Genomic DNA, 14,753 nt, shown 5'->3' on the forward strand with positions numbered 1-14,753 from the left:
CCTCCATGATCAAGCTATATCAAATTGAATCAAATTAGACTTGCTGAATCATTTGATATTCTGCATTTATTAGTCTAATAGCCTAGTATACATTTAGTTTAACCAAAGCGTTTGTTCAATCACGATTCCCCGGGCACCTGTGGTAAGCCATTGAAAAGGCGCTATATTAGAGGAAATTTTATTGATTTGCTGAGTAAATGAAGGAAGATGGGACACAAAAGCATTGCATGGCCATCTGTCAGATAAGACCTTGCTCACAAAACCCATTTCCTTGCAATATGACAAGGTCATTCATGAACTTAACATTAATCTTCCTAAGTGCAGGAAATGCTTCTTCACTGCCCTTAGAGAGATACACTTTCTTCTCTTTCATTACTGGAAATGGTTTCAGTTTCAATGTTTTTTATACCTTTTAAACCTGTCAAGAAAATATTGCCCTGAATCACATACATAGTAACAGATAACAATTCGTGAGGAATGTAGACGAAGCGGCATTTCTCAAAATTGCCCCATTAATAAGATTATTGATCTTAGCATTTTGTCAGAAAGTTTTACTAAAACTGTCAAAATGCCACTAATGGATGCAAGAATGCTGAGAAATGGTGTGACAAAACAGCTATGGAGAAACAGGAAACAACATTCAGTGTTATAATAACACTTTAATCCAGTTTTACCATCTACACTTTTTCAGTGATATAATTTTCATTGTAACTGCATATGTCAGTATGTAACTTGAAGAAATTTTACTTTACAGTAAACAGGCAACACAATCCACATGTGAAAAGCAAGTATATAATCTGTAATAATGAATGTGACTCTTTTCCTCCTTCTTTAGCGTTTTCAGTATTTATTTGCACTATAATGTTATATTCAGTAGCAAACACCAACACATTCTCAAGTTGCATTAAATAATATTAATTTTCAACCGCAAATTGCCATACAGAGAGTAAATCTTTGAAAAAGACAGTTAGCTGGGAGTGACCAAAGTACTGTCGTTAAATACTTGTGTACTTAGATCTGATGGCTATATTTAAAAGTCTGATACACAAGCAATCACAAAAAAGATGGCTTTGTCCTCACAATTAGAATCACCTAAACTACATAATCCTTTGTACTAGTGCTTAAGCATTTTAAAATTATTATATTTGTGTCTTTTTTTCTTTTTCTAAAGCCTGGAATCAAAGTATGTTTTGACAAATTAAATGTGTTCAAATATGCCTAAGAGGAGGAAACGCCATGGAGGAGGTTTGACACATACTTCTGTACTACATTTTCTTAATCCTCATAAATCCACCATGCTCTAAGGACAAGCTCCAAGGGCAATGTCACCATAGGAACAAGCTCATTTAGAGCCTAAGGAACAGTGCTACAGGGAAAGAGAGAATGTTTATTTCATAAATGTTTAACTGAATATACACTAGCGCAGCCTTCAGAAAAATTGCTCTGCTGTATTAGCTCCATTTTTTTCCTATTCATCCTATTTAAATTATTTTCACGATTTATAATTACGTTTCCTGAGCTCTGTTTCACATCTCTTCCTTCTGTTTACTACTTAATGAAATCCAGCAAGCGGAGGTTTGCTCAGATATGAGCAAAGAGTTAATTCCCATGTGACCAAATAAATCAGTGATGCAGTCAGTCAAAGATGCACTTCTGATAATAAGTCAGAGTATGTATCTCCTAAAATTTATTCACTTGCTTCCCAACTCTGTTGAAAAATTCTTTGACCAAACACAACTTTCCTGTTAGTACTACCCAAGCTGACTTCTTTTTCTCCTCACACCTGCCATCTCATTCATTGGCCCCATCATCCAAACAACACATTGACTGAAATCAGGCATATGAGTCAGACCCTGTTTAATTGACTCTCTGGCTGGTGTTAAGGCAATCAGCATCTCCCCAGTAGTGTGTGCATGTACCCAGTTCCACAACAATACAGTGTGCTGTTCTGTGATGGAAAAAAAAAAAAAAACTAATTACACAGAATCCCACAATATACTTAAGTAATGCTCCTTTTGTTTCACTGACGTCTAGAAAGCATGTTTTACACAGTCTGGCACCAATGACCAAGTCCTTCTAAAGCTCATAAAGAAAACACCAGATGTTGCACTGAGGGAGCCGTTTTTTGACTGGCCGCAAAATTAATTATTTATGTGGTGATTTCTGATTAATCACACGGAAATGAAACAGTTTTGAAAGCACTGAGACTTAACATTTTATGCTACAGTAATGGATAAAAAACAAAGTAAAAACAGTTCAGTAATTGCATTTATTTATTTGTTTGTTTTGTGCTCTGTTGTGAGAATACTATACATAGTTTATAAGGTTTTTACACATTTTATAGTGTGAAATTTTTGCACATCACATATTTTTGGTAATGCACACCTCAAGGAACATAGCTTGGGACTTCAGTTCTAAGGGGAAAAAACATAGAAGACATTTTATATTTTCAGTTATAATAATAAATAAGGTTATAACACAGGAAAGGAATGTTGCAGTCTAAATAAACTAAAGTGCTTAAATGCTTCCATGGGAATTCCCCAAGGCAATAAAAGCCACTGCCAATATTAAACTGTGCCTGGCCACCCTAAGCCCACCACCCTATCAAGCATTAAATATTCATGACAAAATTCAAGTAACCTTGCACAGTGGAAAGAAATATACCATCCATGCTCTGAAAACAATGAGTTTAGTTGCTTTTCTCCCCTAAAAGCTAAAATGTACAGAACTGACATGTTTACAAAAACAAAAAAAAAAAAAAAAAATCCAAGATCTTTTTTTGGTAAAAAACTGCATTTAGAGTAATATCCTTTGGTTTACTTTAAGTATATACTAATTTAATATTTACGTAGCACTTTCAAGACATTTCAAATAAAATCAGACACAACTTTTGGGGTATTTCTGTTTATTGCCAGAATTTAAATACATTTTGTGTAGCCTGTAATACATATATCCAACTATGTTACCCAGAATACCCAAGTCTTCTAGCCATTGATGGCTGACAAGTTATCTGTCACACCCCAAACACAAGCACCTGGCTGTAATCAGCAGGGCAGGATTTACGGAGTGCCATTCCACCACTCCCAGGTTGTGAAATCTGGTAGACAGAACCTCCACAATTGAGTTCTCGACCTTCATCTTCAGCTTGCCTGACCTTCGCCTAGCACCCTTTCTTGCTCCTTCCTCCACCTCCTTGTCCCAAACCCTGCTTCCCGTGGTTTTGACTTTTGCCTCGCCTCATCAACCATGACCTAAGATCATTGTTCAGAACAAAGTTTGCGCCTTGATTCTGGATCCCCACCTGTCCCTGACCACGAGTATTGCTTTGCCCCTCAAGCTACAACATACAGATCCCGAACTAGTGTCCTACTAGTGTTTGGCCCCTATGTGTAACATTATCAGACTAGTGTCATTCCCCCTTCTGAAAATGAAGCAACAAAGTTTCGCTATTGTCAACATTGTTTGTTGATTTTTTTTTTTCATTCAGTGCATCCTATTTAAACAATTTATACATAGCTGTTCTCACATTTCCCAAAAAAAAATTATTTATTGGAAGTGAACTACAGAAAAAGAAGGTTATACCTCATGCAGACATTCTTAAGGAGGCAAGCCTGCAATATATAGAAAGTGCATGTGAAATATGGCATGGTTTCAGAAATTCATCATCATCAAGTTAATCAATCATTTTCTTGAGAATGATTTAATCTTGAGTGATGACCTTACCACCTTCACTGCTTGTGTTTGAACTTAGTTGTACTTGCAAAGACATCAAGGTGAAAATACAATTCACCTCAATAGCCTATATCGCTTGAATTTCCTTCACCAAAACTTGCATAACTGAATATCTATTGCCTTTTGCAGAATTATTTACTTGGTAAGAGATATACTTTAGCAAAAGTCATATTCATGATTTTCAGGCCTTATTAAGGAAGTCTGTACTGAATAGAAACACTTTCTAGCACTGACCTCACTATATTTCATTTTTCGACCACCACTTTAGGAATCAGGATGTATCAAGCATAACTGAGCCATTTAAGTAAAATTATATTAGAAAATACATGCCTGAGTTGCACATTGATAATTGACCATGGGAATGTGCATTTGTTCTATTGTGTCTGTGACCAGACCAAACTGCACTGGGACAACTGCTGGCAGTGATCTAGCTACCATTATTTTAACTCTGCCGAGAACTGAATGAGCCAATAGTTCAGTGTGCTGTTTATGCCAGGTAGTGTTTTTAGGCAGTGCTTAGAGGGTATTCCAATTTTCTTTTTTCACAGCACTGGTGGTCAATAATGCTGATTTCAGTTCATTTTATGATCTGTGTAATCATTAGGCAATTTATTTTGGAGCGTTTAACAATTGTGTATCCACAATAATACACCAACAGTAAAATAAACATTTTAAAATATAATTCTTGCATTAAACATTGAAATAATCTATTTTCTGCAGTATTTCTGCAGCTTGGGTTTTAACAAAACAGTTTAAATTTTTTCTATGATAAGCAAAATATTGGTTGTAATGAACAAACCAAAATACTTTTAGTTTTCTAAAGTACATTGCTGGTGAAGATGTGAGATTGAAAGTTATAAGTATACTGTAGATAGCTACTTCAAAAATTTGAAAGTATTGTAATTTTAATAACCTGCATTTTACAAACGGTCATTGAAAGTTCTGATGGAAGCTTAAGATTGTATTCAGAATGTATTCAGTTTGTTTTGGGATGACAAATTAGGAAATCAGAGCACATATCAAACAAAATATGTACCTTCCCCCCCCCAGTCACCAATGAACAAGGAGGACTAATCTTGACATCTAAAGAAATATGAGGAGAAATATCCCAGAGCTGAAGCTGAAGGCCTCATTGAAAGTGAGGATGGATGCAGAATCTGTAAAAGGACTCCTCAAGTGTAAACTCTTCATGGGCAAGAGCCTGCAGAGAGTTTTTGTTTCAACACACAAATTTTGCAGCAAGAGGCTTTGTAGACCTGTTTCGGTGTTCGGACCCATGGCTTGTGGATGTGAGGGGGACAAAAATAAGAAAAAAAAAAAAAAATCCTTGCAGTGTGGTTAGGCAGCTGGCAGAGCCCATGGACAAGCTGCTTTTTTGAACTAAGCCTGGGGAAGCCAGTTGGCACACCTTTCAGAAGGTGTTCTGCGCAGTGCAGAATCACCCGCTGAAGAGAGGATCTCATCTGACGATAGAGCCAGAAGCAGCAACAACAAAGTGCATTTCTTCTCAGCGTGTCTCTAATGAAAACAACATGGAAGGAAGTTAAAATCTCTGCTTGTAGAGGGAACTACTGTAATATGCTCTTTGCTTCACTTTTATTTAAAATTGTTACAGTGCAGCATAAACAAAGCAATATTATAATTTCATAATATAATTTTTAGCTGTAATTTCTGCATTATGCATCACATGACAGCGTTTTTCTTTAAATTATTTTTCACTAATGGTTCCACAGACTTTGGAAGGTCCTTGGCCAAAACGAGTTTGTGTTTGATTATTACTTTTGAGTTCACGTTATATAAAAACTACAGTTACTTCTGTGAGTGCTGGCCTTATAACATTTTAACTATAATTTCTACAATAGTTAGTTTTTTAGTGACATATAGCAGTAGCATAGTGGTCAGCTGCAGAACCTTTGTACTCGAAGGGTAGCAGTACGTGACCTTGCTGTGTAACTGGGTAAACATTTGTAAGAATTTTGACATTTTAAACTGCTTTTGATGAACAGCTCAGTTAAATGAATTAATGTAAAAAATCTTTAGAGTACTTGTGAATTCATCCATACAATTCATTTAAAAAATTATATACAAATACCACCCAGGATATTCTCTCAATAGTGCAGTTGGCACCTGTGAGATCTACTTAGTAGAGTAAGCAGTTCCTCTCTACTGGGGGTAACAGGCAGCCCACCGCAGTGCTGAACCCTCCAACCCCAGTTATATCTCTTCCCTTTCCAAACATGGTGCTTGGGCTGTCTGAACGTTCTCAGTTACACTTGTTTGAAACAGGCCAGGTATCTGCACATTTGCGTTCCATCTCCAATCCCTGTTTCCAGCCAGCTACTCACATGCAGCGGTTGCCACACCACCCCCTCTTTCCTTGCTGGCATTCTGGGTAGGATGAACCATGCCGAAGGCTGCGAGTACCATCTGTGCTGTCACCCACGTGCTAGGATTGTGCTAGGTCCTGCTAGGATTGTAGTAGGAACAGCCTTCTCCTGGACAAAACGATAAGATTTTGGTTCCTCAACCTTCACAGTTCGCCAAGATGCAAAGGCAAGTGGCCCTACAGAGGTTTTATATCATGGCTGACAGTGCACGTGTGGGTGGTATATCCAGCTTAACCCTGCTCTCAACCACACTCTGAAGCATGCTCAGGTCACAGAAAATTCTTGTGGAAACAATCCAACTAAGCCTTTTTTTTTTTGGGGGGGGGGGGGGGGGGAGCTTGGGAGGGGTTTCAAATCACAAGTCTAGAAAAAAATGCTTGTAAGAAGAGAACAATTATAGTTTGCCTTCTCTTGTTTCTATGGCTTATCTTAATGCACCAAACTTTGTATGTTATGCAGTCATTGCAAAAATTAAGGTGTTCTAAATTTGCAATATATATTATTTGCAAATATATATAATATCTGTATATCACACCACCCGATACGCAATTCATCAGATGGGAAAAGAAGCCATATACACATTTTCATAATTTGACAGGGGCTATTGGTGGTTGGCAATGTTTTTTTTTTTTTTTTGATTGTTTTCAGATATAAGCCTTTTCACTAAGTACATCGTTTTTTTTTCCTATTTCACCCCAGCACTGGATGGACTTTACAAGATTTTTCTACATTTGTTTATTTTGCTGTTATTTATTTTTATTTACACCCAAGCAATCTGATTCGCAAACGCATAAAATCAATGTGCATGCCAAATGTTGAAAAGGTCACTGTCATCAATTAATGTTAAGGCAGGTCCATAGATACAAGGATCTTCTTTGAAATGGAGCAATGGTACAGCAAAAAATGTCAGATATGTACACCTTCCATATAAAGACAAATTTATATATAACGAAAGAAAAAAATGGAGATACAGAAATCATATCATAATATTAGAGAAAAAAAAAATGTCTGGTTAATCATTTTTTGGTGTTCAGATTCTATTTTCTTTTTTTTTCCATGTCAACATTAAAGCAAATAACATGCAAACAAGTACCAGTACTACCATAGATGAGGAGCGATTTTAACAGTTATTGGTTTATTGGTGACCCACACTAATTAGGCTCATCGATTAACAGAGTGAACTGTATTTACCCTTGTACTGCCAGTATAGGCTCCAGACTACCATGATCTTGAAATGGACAAGTGGTTAAGGGTAGTGAGTGAGTGAGTGAGTGAGTGAGTGAGTGAGTGAGTGAGTGTACAAGAGCAGCATTACAAAATGCATCTCAAAATCTGTGACATTTCTTACATCAGTCAGTAATCTGTGTAATGCCTAGACGCAATACATTTGACCTTTCATATGATAAATGTCAGGAAAACACTGATGAATACTAGTAAAACACTGTGGAGGTTGAGTTGATGTTTTAGCCAATAGATAATCACAAAAAAATCCATAGAAAATGTTCACTTTAAGATCAATGTTCTTATTGACCTTTAAACACAAATAACACATGCTATAACACGTATTATTCAGTTAAATGCTGAAGACCAGGTAACTTTTTATATTATTATCTCTGTTTATTTAATAATTCCTATCAAGTTGTAACAATGTCATAGATGACCAACTGAACTTAAATCATTAAGTTCTGTCTCAAATCAAATTAAGGTTTACAGGTAAGTATTACTTATGCAAATACTGTGACAAGCTCTGAAATACACACACACACACACATTTTCAGAACCGCTTGTCCCATACGGGGTCACGGGGAACCAGAGCCTACCCGGCAACACAGGGCGTAAGGCCGGAGGGGGAGGGGACACACCCAGGACGGGACGCCAGTCCGTCGCAAGGCACCCCAAGCGGGACTCGAACCCCAGACCCACCGGAGAGGAGGACTGTGGTCCAACCCACTGCGCCACCGCACCCCCCAAGCTCTGAAATATAATTCAGTAAATAGTATTATCAAAGTGGGAGGGGCAAGGTGGCACAGCAAGTTTGGCCAAGTCCTGCTCTCTGGTGGGTCTGGGGTTTGAGTCCTGCTTGGGCTTCCTTGCGATGGACTGGTGTCCTATCCTGATTGTGTCCACTCCCCCTCCAGCCCTACATCCTGCGTTGCTGGGTTAGGCTCTGGCTCATCATGACCCCCGCTTCCGACAAGCGGTTTCAGCATGTGCACGTGTGTGTGTGTGTGTGTGTGTGTGTGTGTGTGTGTGTGTGTGTGTGTGTATTATTATTATATATATTAACCTTGATACAGAACACTTTATATTTTATGTGTTTGGTTTTTATATACAATAACTGTGCTTACTCATTGGTCACAATTGATTTAAAAATTATTCTTATTATTATTATTACTATTATTATTATTATTATTATTATTATTATTATTATTATTATTATTATTATTATATAGAGACCGTAGTGCACCGCTGCCAAATTCTTTTTATCTTCTCATCTGTGTCTTGTCACTGTCATTCTGTCTGTGCTGTGGAAGTTTCTGTCACCAAGACAAATTCCTTGTATGTGTGAACATACTTGGCAATAAAGCTCGTTCTGATAGTTTCAATATTTTAGCAATACAAATGAAAACAGCAGAAGAATGATTATTGTAGTCTCTAAAATGATTGTTTAGTAATGGCTTTAAAATAAAAATGCTTAATCTTGTTTCCAAGCACATCAAGAAAACATTTTATACTAACAATGTTCCAGAAAGGAAAGGGGGGTGCGGTGGCGCAGTGGCGCAGTGGGTCTGGGGTTCGAGTCCCGCTTGGGGTGCCTTGTGACGGACTGGCGTCCCGTCCTGGGTGTGTTTCCTCCCCCTCCGGCCTTATGCCCTGTGTTGCTGGGTAGGCTCCGGTTCCCTGTGACCCCGTATGGGACGAGCGGTTCCGAAAATGTGCGTGTGTGTGTTCCAGAAAGGAACAGGAATATAACAGGTAGAAAAAACATGGCTTGGCTACCTCTGTGCACAGCTGGCAGAATGGGAATCTATCACAAATCTATTGGCAAACAGCACGCTTAGCCAGAGAGCAAACATAGCCTATCAAGAGGTCTACCTTGAGAACAAGCAAACAATCAGCAAAACAAAACACAGAAGTTTTCCTTTTATTCGACACCTACATGAAAGAAGATTGGATTTTTTTTTTTTTTTTTTTGTGCTTTGTGCCGCATGAACAGGGAGAAGTTACAAAACCAGTAGATATACGAGGAAAACAGGACCTACAAACCCATGCTAATCACTGTGCTGGCAGATTGTGGATTTTTGCAGATACATAAAGCCAAGTCAGAAAGTGACATCTCCGTATCAACATGCAACGAATAAGCCTTAGATTAAAATCTGCTGCACCACACTGATGGAAAAATTACTTGATTTTGTACACAGTAACATCCGGAAATCTTGTTAAAGTGGTTAGTAGACTAAGGTGCATACCACTTTGTTTTTAATCATAAGTCACTTTGATTAGCTGTAGTACTAGTATAATATGGTAAAACAACAAACAATAGCTCCATTTATTTATCCTTTGTTGGTTTGTTTTCTGATTGCAACTTTGGATTACATAAAGCTTCTGAGAAAACCACATAAAAGCTGATAGTAACGTATAAGTAGTGGAGTAAAATAACATGGGGGGAAAAAAAACTAAATGAATAACAAAAACAACATTAAAAACTGCCATAACAACAACCAATAACTGTTTAGTGGTACTACAGTGCAGTGGCACAGTGGCACAGCTACTAGTGCTACTGCCTGGGTCTTGCAAGAGAACATGGGTTCAGTCAGTACTCAGTCTGTGTGACGTTTACTTGTTCTACCTGTGTCTTCGTGGGTTTCCTCTTGGTGCTCTGTTTTCCTTCCACAGTCCAAAGACATGCCGTTCAGATGAATTGTTAACTTTAAATTGCCCATAGTATCTGGATGGGTAAGTAACTGTGTACGTGTCTGTGTGTGTGTGGCTACTGTGCAATGGACTGGTGTCCTGTGCCCTATGCCCATTGCTTCTGGGAAAAGCTCCAGTTCACCACAACCCTGCTCAGAACAAGCAGTTATTGAAATTGAATGATATGTGAGTGAGGAACAGTTTTGTACCGTTTATGAAACTGAAAGGGAAGTTGGCGAAACACCCGCAGAACCGGATACGCAGACTGCAGACTGCCAAGCCCTGGTGTGCGGAAGCAGCCAAGCTGTGGTAACAGCACCAGGAGATTGTAGAGTCTGAAGTGCAAAGTATTACAATAACTTGTCCAAGTATTGCACACATGAGTAAAATTATTGGCCTTAGAAAGGCATGCATTTGTGTCTTGCAGTGGCGCACAAAGGACAGAATGTCACCTTTACTACATTCTTAATATTGGCTGGAAATGACAGGGATGTGTTCAGGATGGGGGTGCGGTGGCGCAGTGGGTTGGACCGCAGTCCTGCTCTCCTGTGGGTCTGGGGTTCGAGTCCCGCTTGGGGTGCCTTGCGACGGACTGGCGTCCCGTCCTGGGTGTGTCCCCTCCCCCTCCGGCCTTACGCCCTGTGTTACCGGGTTGGTTCCGGTTCCCCGTGACCCTGTGTGGGACAAGCGGTTCTGAAAATGTGTGTGTGTGTGTGTGTGTGTGTTCAGGATGACCCCCAAAAACAAAACATCTTTCCTGTAACACAAATGTTCAGATGAAAACCACTGAATGTGGTATAATGAGCTGTGTTGGTTTGATGGATCAGTGAATCCACATATGTATAATTGCGCATATTGCTTATAAGAATATGTATGTGTATATGTCAGGGAATATTTATAAAACATGCAACAGCATCTTGTTAATGGAAACATATACACGTAAATATTTATAGAGCTATATTTTGTGTTAGAATGGGTAACGTGTGATCAACTGCCTGCATTGCTCGCCTAGAATCATCTCCTTGATAGATCAGTCTGGATTCAAAGATAAACCCTCTACCAAGACAGCTCTTCTTGCAGTATCAGATGGTCTCCAGTTGGCTAGAGCGGCCTCCCTCTACTCAGTCCTCATCCTCCTTAACCTGTCTGCAGATTTTGCACAGATTTTGTCAGCCATTAGATTCCACTACCCTCTCTTTCACAGCTTGACATAAATGGAACTGCACCAAAATGGTTTCAGTCCTGCTTATCAGGTAGATCCTATCAAGTGTTCTAGTACGGCTCTGCAATCATCCCCTCCTTCTCCTAACTGGTGTTCCACAGGGTTCAGTACTGGGCTCCCTACTTTTCTCAATATACACCTCTTCCCTCGGCCCACTCATCGCCTCTCATGAATTCTTTCCCACTGCAGTGCCGACCATACTCAGCTCTTCCTGTCCTTTCTCCCAGAAGCTACAGACAATTCCTCTCTTTGACATCTCTGCCTGAATGTCTGATCACAACCTACAATTCAACCCCTGCAAAACAGAGATCCTTCACCTCTCAGCTGGTCCCACCTCCTTTCTAGCAAACTGGACAACTCACTCGTTTTGCCTACTTTATTGGCTAAGAACGTGGGAGTAATGATCAGTTCAAGTCTGTTCTTCTTTCAACATTTTGAAGACACAGCCTGTTCCTCCAGCTGCATCCTCCATAACATCTAGAAGATCCACCCTTATCTCAGAACAAATCCTATGCAACTCGGTCCAGGCTATGATGATATCCCATCTTGACTACTGTAACTGTACCCTGTCTGGCTTTCTGGCCTCTGCCATCAAACCTCTGCACTTGATACAGAATGGTGCTCCATGAGTCATGTTTGACCTTCCAAAGCCTTCCCATGTATCCCCCCTCCTTGTCTCTCTGCAGTGGCTTCCCATAGCTGTCTGCGTCAAATTCAGGTCTCAGGAAACGGCCTACAAAAACCCTCAACAGACATGCTGCCTAGTCGACCTGATCACTCGCTACACCTTAACCAGACTGCTATGCTCCTCCACCTCTGCCTGTTTGGTGCCCCCACGCACAAGATCAAAAGCACAAACGTTTTTGGTTCTGGCTCTGATGTAATGGAATGGCACCTCCCTCTCATGAATAAATGTAAATGTAAAGGTAAATAAGGGGGCGTGGTGGCTCAGTGGGTTGGACCACAGTCCTGCTCTCCGGTGGGTCTGGGGTTCAAGTTCCGCTTGGGGTGCCTTGCGGCGGACTAGCGTCCTGTCCTGGGTGTGTCCCCTCCCTCTCTAGCCTTATGCCCTGTGTTGCCAGGTTACGCTCTGGCTCCTCGCGACCCCATAGGGGACAAGCAGTTTAGACTGTGTGTGTGTGCAATATTTATGTGACATAGTCTGTAGTTATGTCATTGAGTAACATGCACAAAAGTAAACACATCATGAGGTTGTCAACTTGGAATCTTTCTTTTACTTATTTTTATAAATCATCCAAGACTGTGTAGAACTTAAAGATCCATAGAGTCATCTGGTGCTAACAAATATTTGACTGCTTAGAAATACATCTTTCCAAAGCACATGGCAGGATCACACTTACATTTCCAAAAAAGTATGTGTGTGAGTATCTATATTGCATACCTCAGTAGTGATAATTCCTATAAGGATTATCTGTTTAGAAATTTTTGATTCTCACGAGACCATCAGAATAACAATAAAAAATCTGAAAATCTGTAAGAATAATGGTTTACATCTTTCTCCAGATGCTGTACAATTTACATTTTGTTTCCACTTAGGAGATGTGACTGTTCAGCAGACTGTGAAATGAACTCATTTAGTCAAATTGTGAATTAATTGGGTGTGGCTTAAAAATATCATGCATCAGTAAATGCTTTTTTTTTTCTTTCTTTCTTTCTTTCCCCTGCAGCAGTGATTGTTTAGACTTAACTCTACAGATTTTGTGAGGATGCACCAGGGTTGAATAATAGTTCCTTCACAGTTTCAACCATATCAAAGCTATTCCATTGGACATGCTGTGTTAGTTTTGAAGAGCATCTTATTAGGTGATAGCTGCTTTGTAACCATTACTTGATGTTGTGTGCATGACATCAGTTTAATAAATGATTACTTACAGCTGTAGCCTATAATATGAATTCAGTTTTTCAAAGCATACATTGTGGCTCATCGCCTCAGAGAAATAGCGATAGCCTAAGACATATTTGAACTTACCATCATCAACAGTGATTGTCATGAATGACAAATTATAAAGAGCAGAGAAAGAAATTTGTTGGCTTTGCTAAACTGCTTTTCAAAATGCCTCATTAACAGATCCCATTCATCCAACTACAGGATACAAAAATATTGTGAAAATCAGAAATTCGACAATAAGTTCTAAGTCTTCAAGAATCTTGGGGATAATTTCATGGGTGTGTTTCTTGTGTTGAACTTTTGTTTAACAACGCGTTGTGTGGGGAACATGAGGATTTATATTTGGAAATGGCTGTCACTAACCCCGGGAGATTTAATCACCAATTTTGCAGGATTGCAGTAGTCTTCTCATCATTGTTGATAAAGCCCATCATTTTTTTAACAGACCTAACACGATTAAATTTAATTAATGTGTTGTCACTGCTTTGAACTACCTGTGTAACACGTGTACATCTCCTAAAACCAGTTTAATTGGTTTTACTCTGCCTGACACACACACACACACATACACATATTTGTACAGTATGCATTTTTCTAATTCCAGTACAAAAAAAAAGTAAGTGGGATGTATAGTTTTTTCTGTTGTAAACAACCAAGCAATCTCCATGTGTACTACATGTACTTATTGTGTATAATGTATTGTGTTACACCCCCAAAGCTGTTCAGTATTGTGGTAGACTAACATAAAGTTTGCATCTGGTTATTTGTAATGAAAAAAACAGAACCACCGGTTTGTGCCACAAGCAGAAAGTGTGTTTAATGTTTCTTGCAAAAATTGTGAATTTGTGTAAAAAGATGCTATATAAGAAAGCCATACATAAGTAACAAAGAGAAACCTAGGTGCATCAACATAACAAAAAGAAACCTAACTAGTATAATCTTTCAGTTGGTCAACTCTATGAAGCTCAGAAACAAAACCAGTATCAACACCACAATAAAGTCTTCCATTAACGTCCTAACTAACTACTGCACCATCTGAATAAAATAAAACAAAACGACCAGAAAATTTACAAGTGACACCAAAACTAGCAAACAGAAGTATTACAGTGCAAACTACAACGAAGGTCAACCAGGCAAGGTATATCAGAAGGAGCTCAAAAAGAGAGACTGGGTGTTCTAGCCAGGAAGCTGAAGGCGGTAAAAACTAAATGGATACCCCCCAGAGGATGCACCAGTTGCTTTTTTTTTTTTTTTTTTTGCAAAAAATGTTAAAAATAGTTTTACAGTAAACAGCAGTGCACTGTGGGAAATCAGTTTGTATAACATTGTCTTTGAAGCAGAAAACCCTACACTTGTGTCATCAGCAGGCAGAGTGGTGGCTGGGGCCACTGCCTTGCAAATTCAAGGCCCCCAGTTCGAATGATTCTCCTGCAACAATACTCAAGAACAAGGTAAAATACAACCTAAAAATACAAGTAGGAATGTCCTGCTTTATGAGTGGGTACACATCTGTATGTAGCTATTGTCACTCACTTAATTTGTTAAATTGCTTGGATATATACCTCAGCTACACAACAGTTAATTTACG

The sequence above is a fragment of the Scleropages formosus genome, chromosome 14 (genome assembly GCF_900964775.1).
Source record: "Scleropages formosus chromosome 14, fSclFor1.1, whole genome shotgun sequence".
Taxonomy (NCBI): domain Eukaryota; kingdom Metazoa; phylum Chordata; class Actinopteri; order Osteoglossiformes; family Osteoglossidae; genus Scleropages; species Scleropages formosus.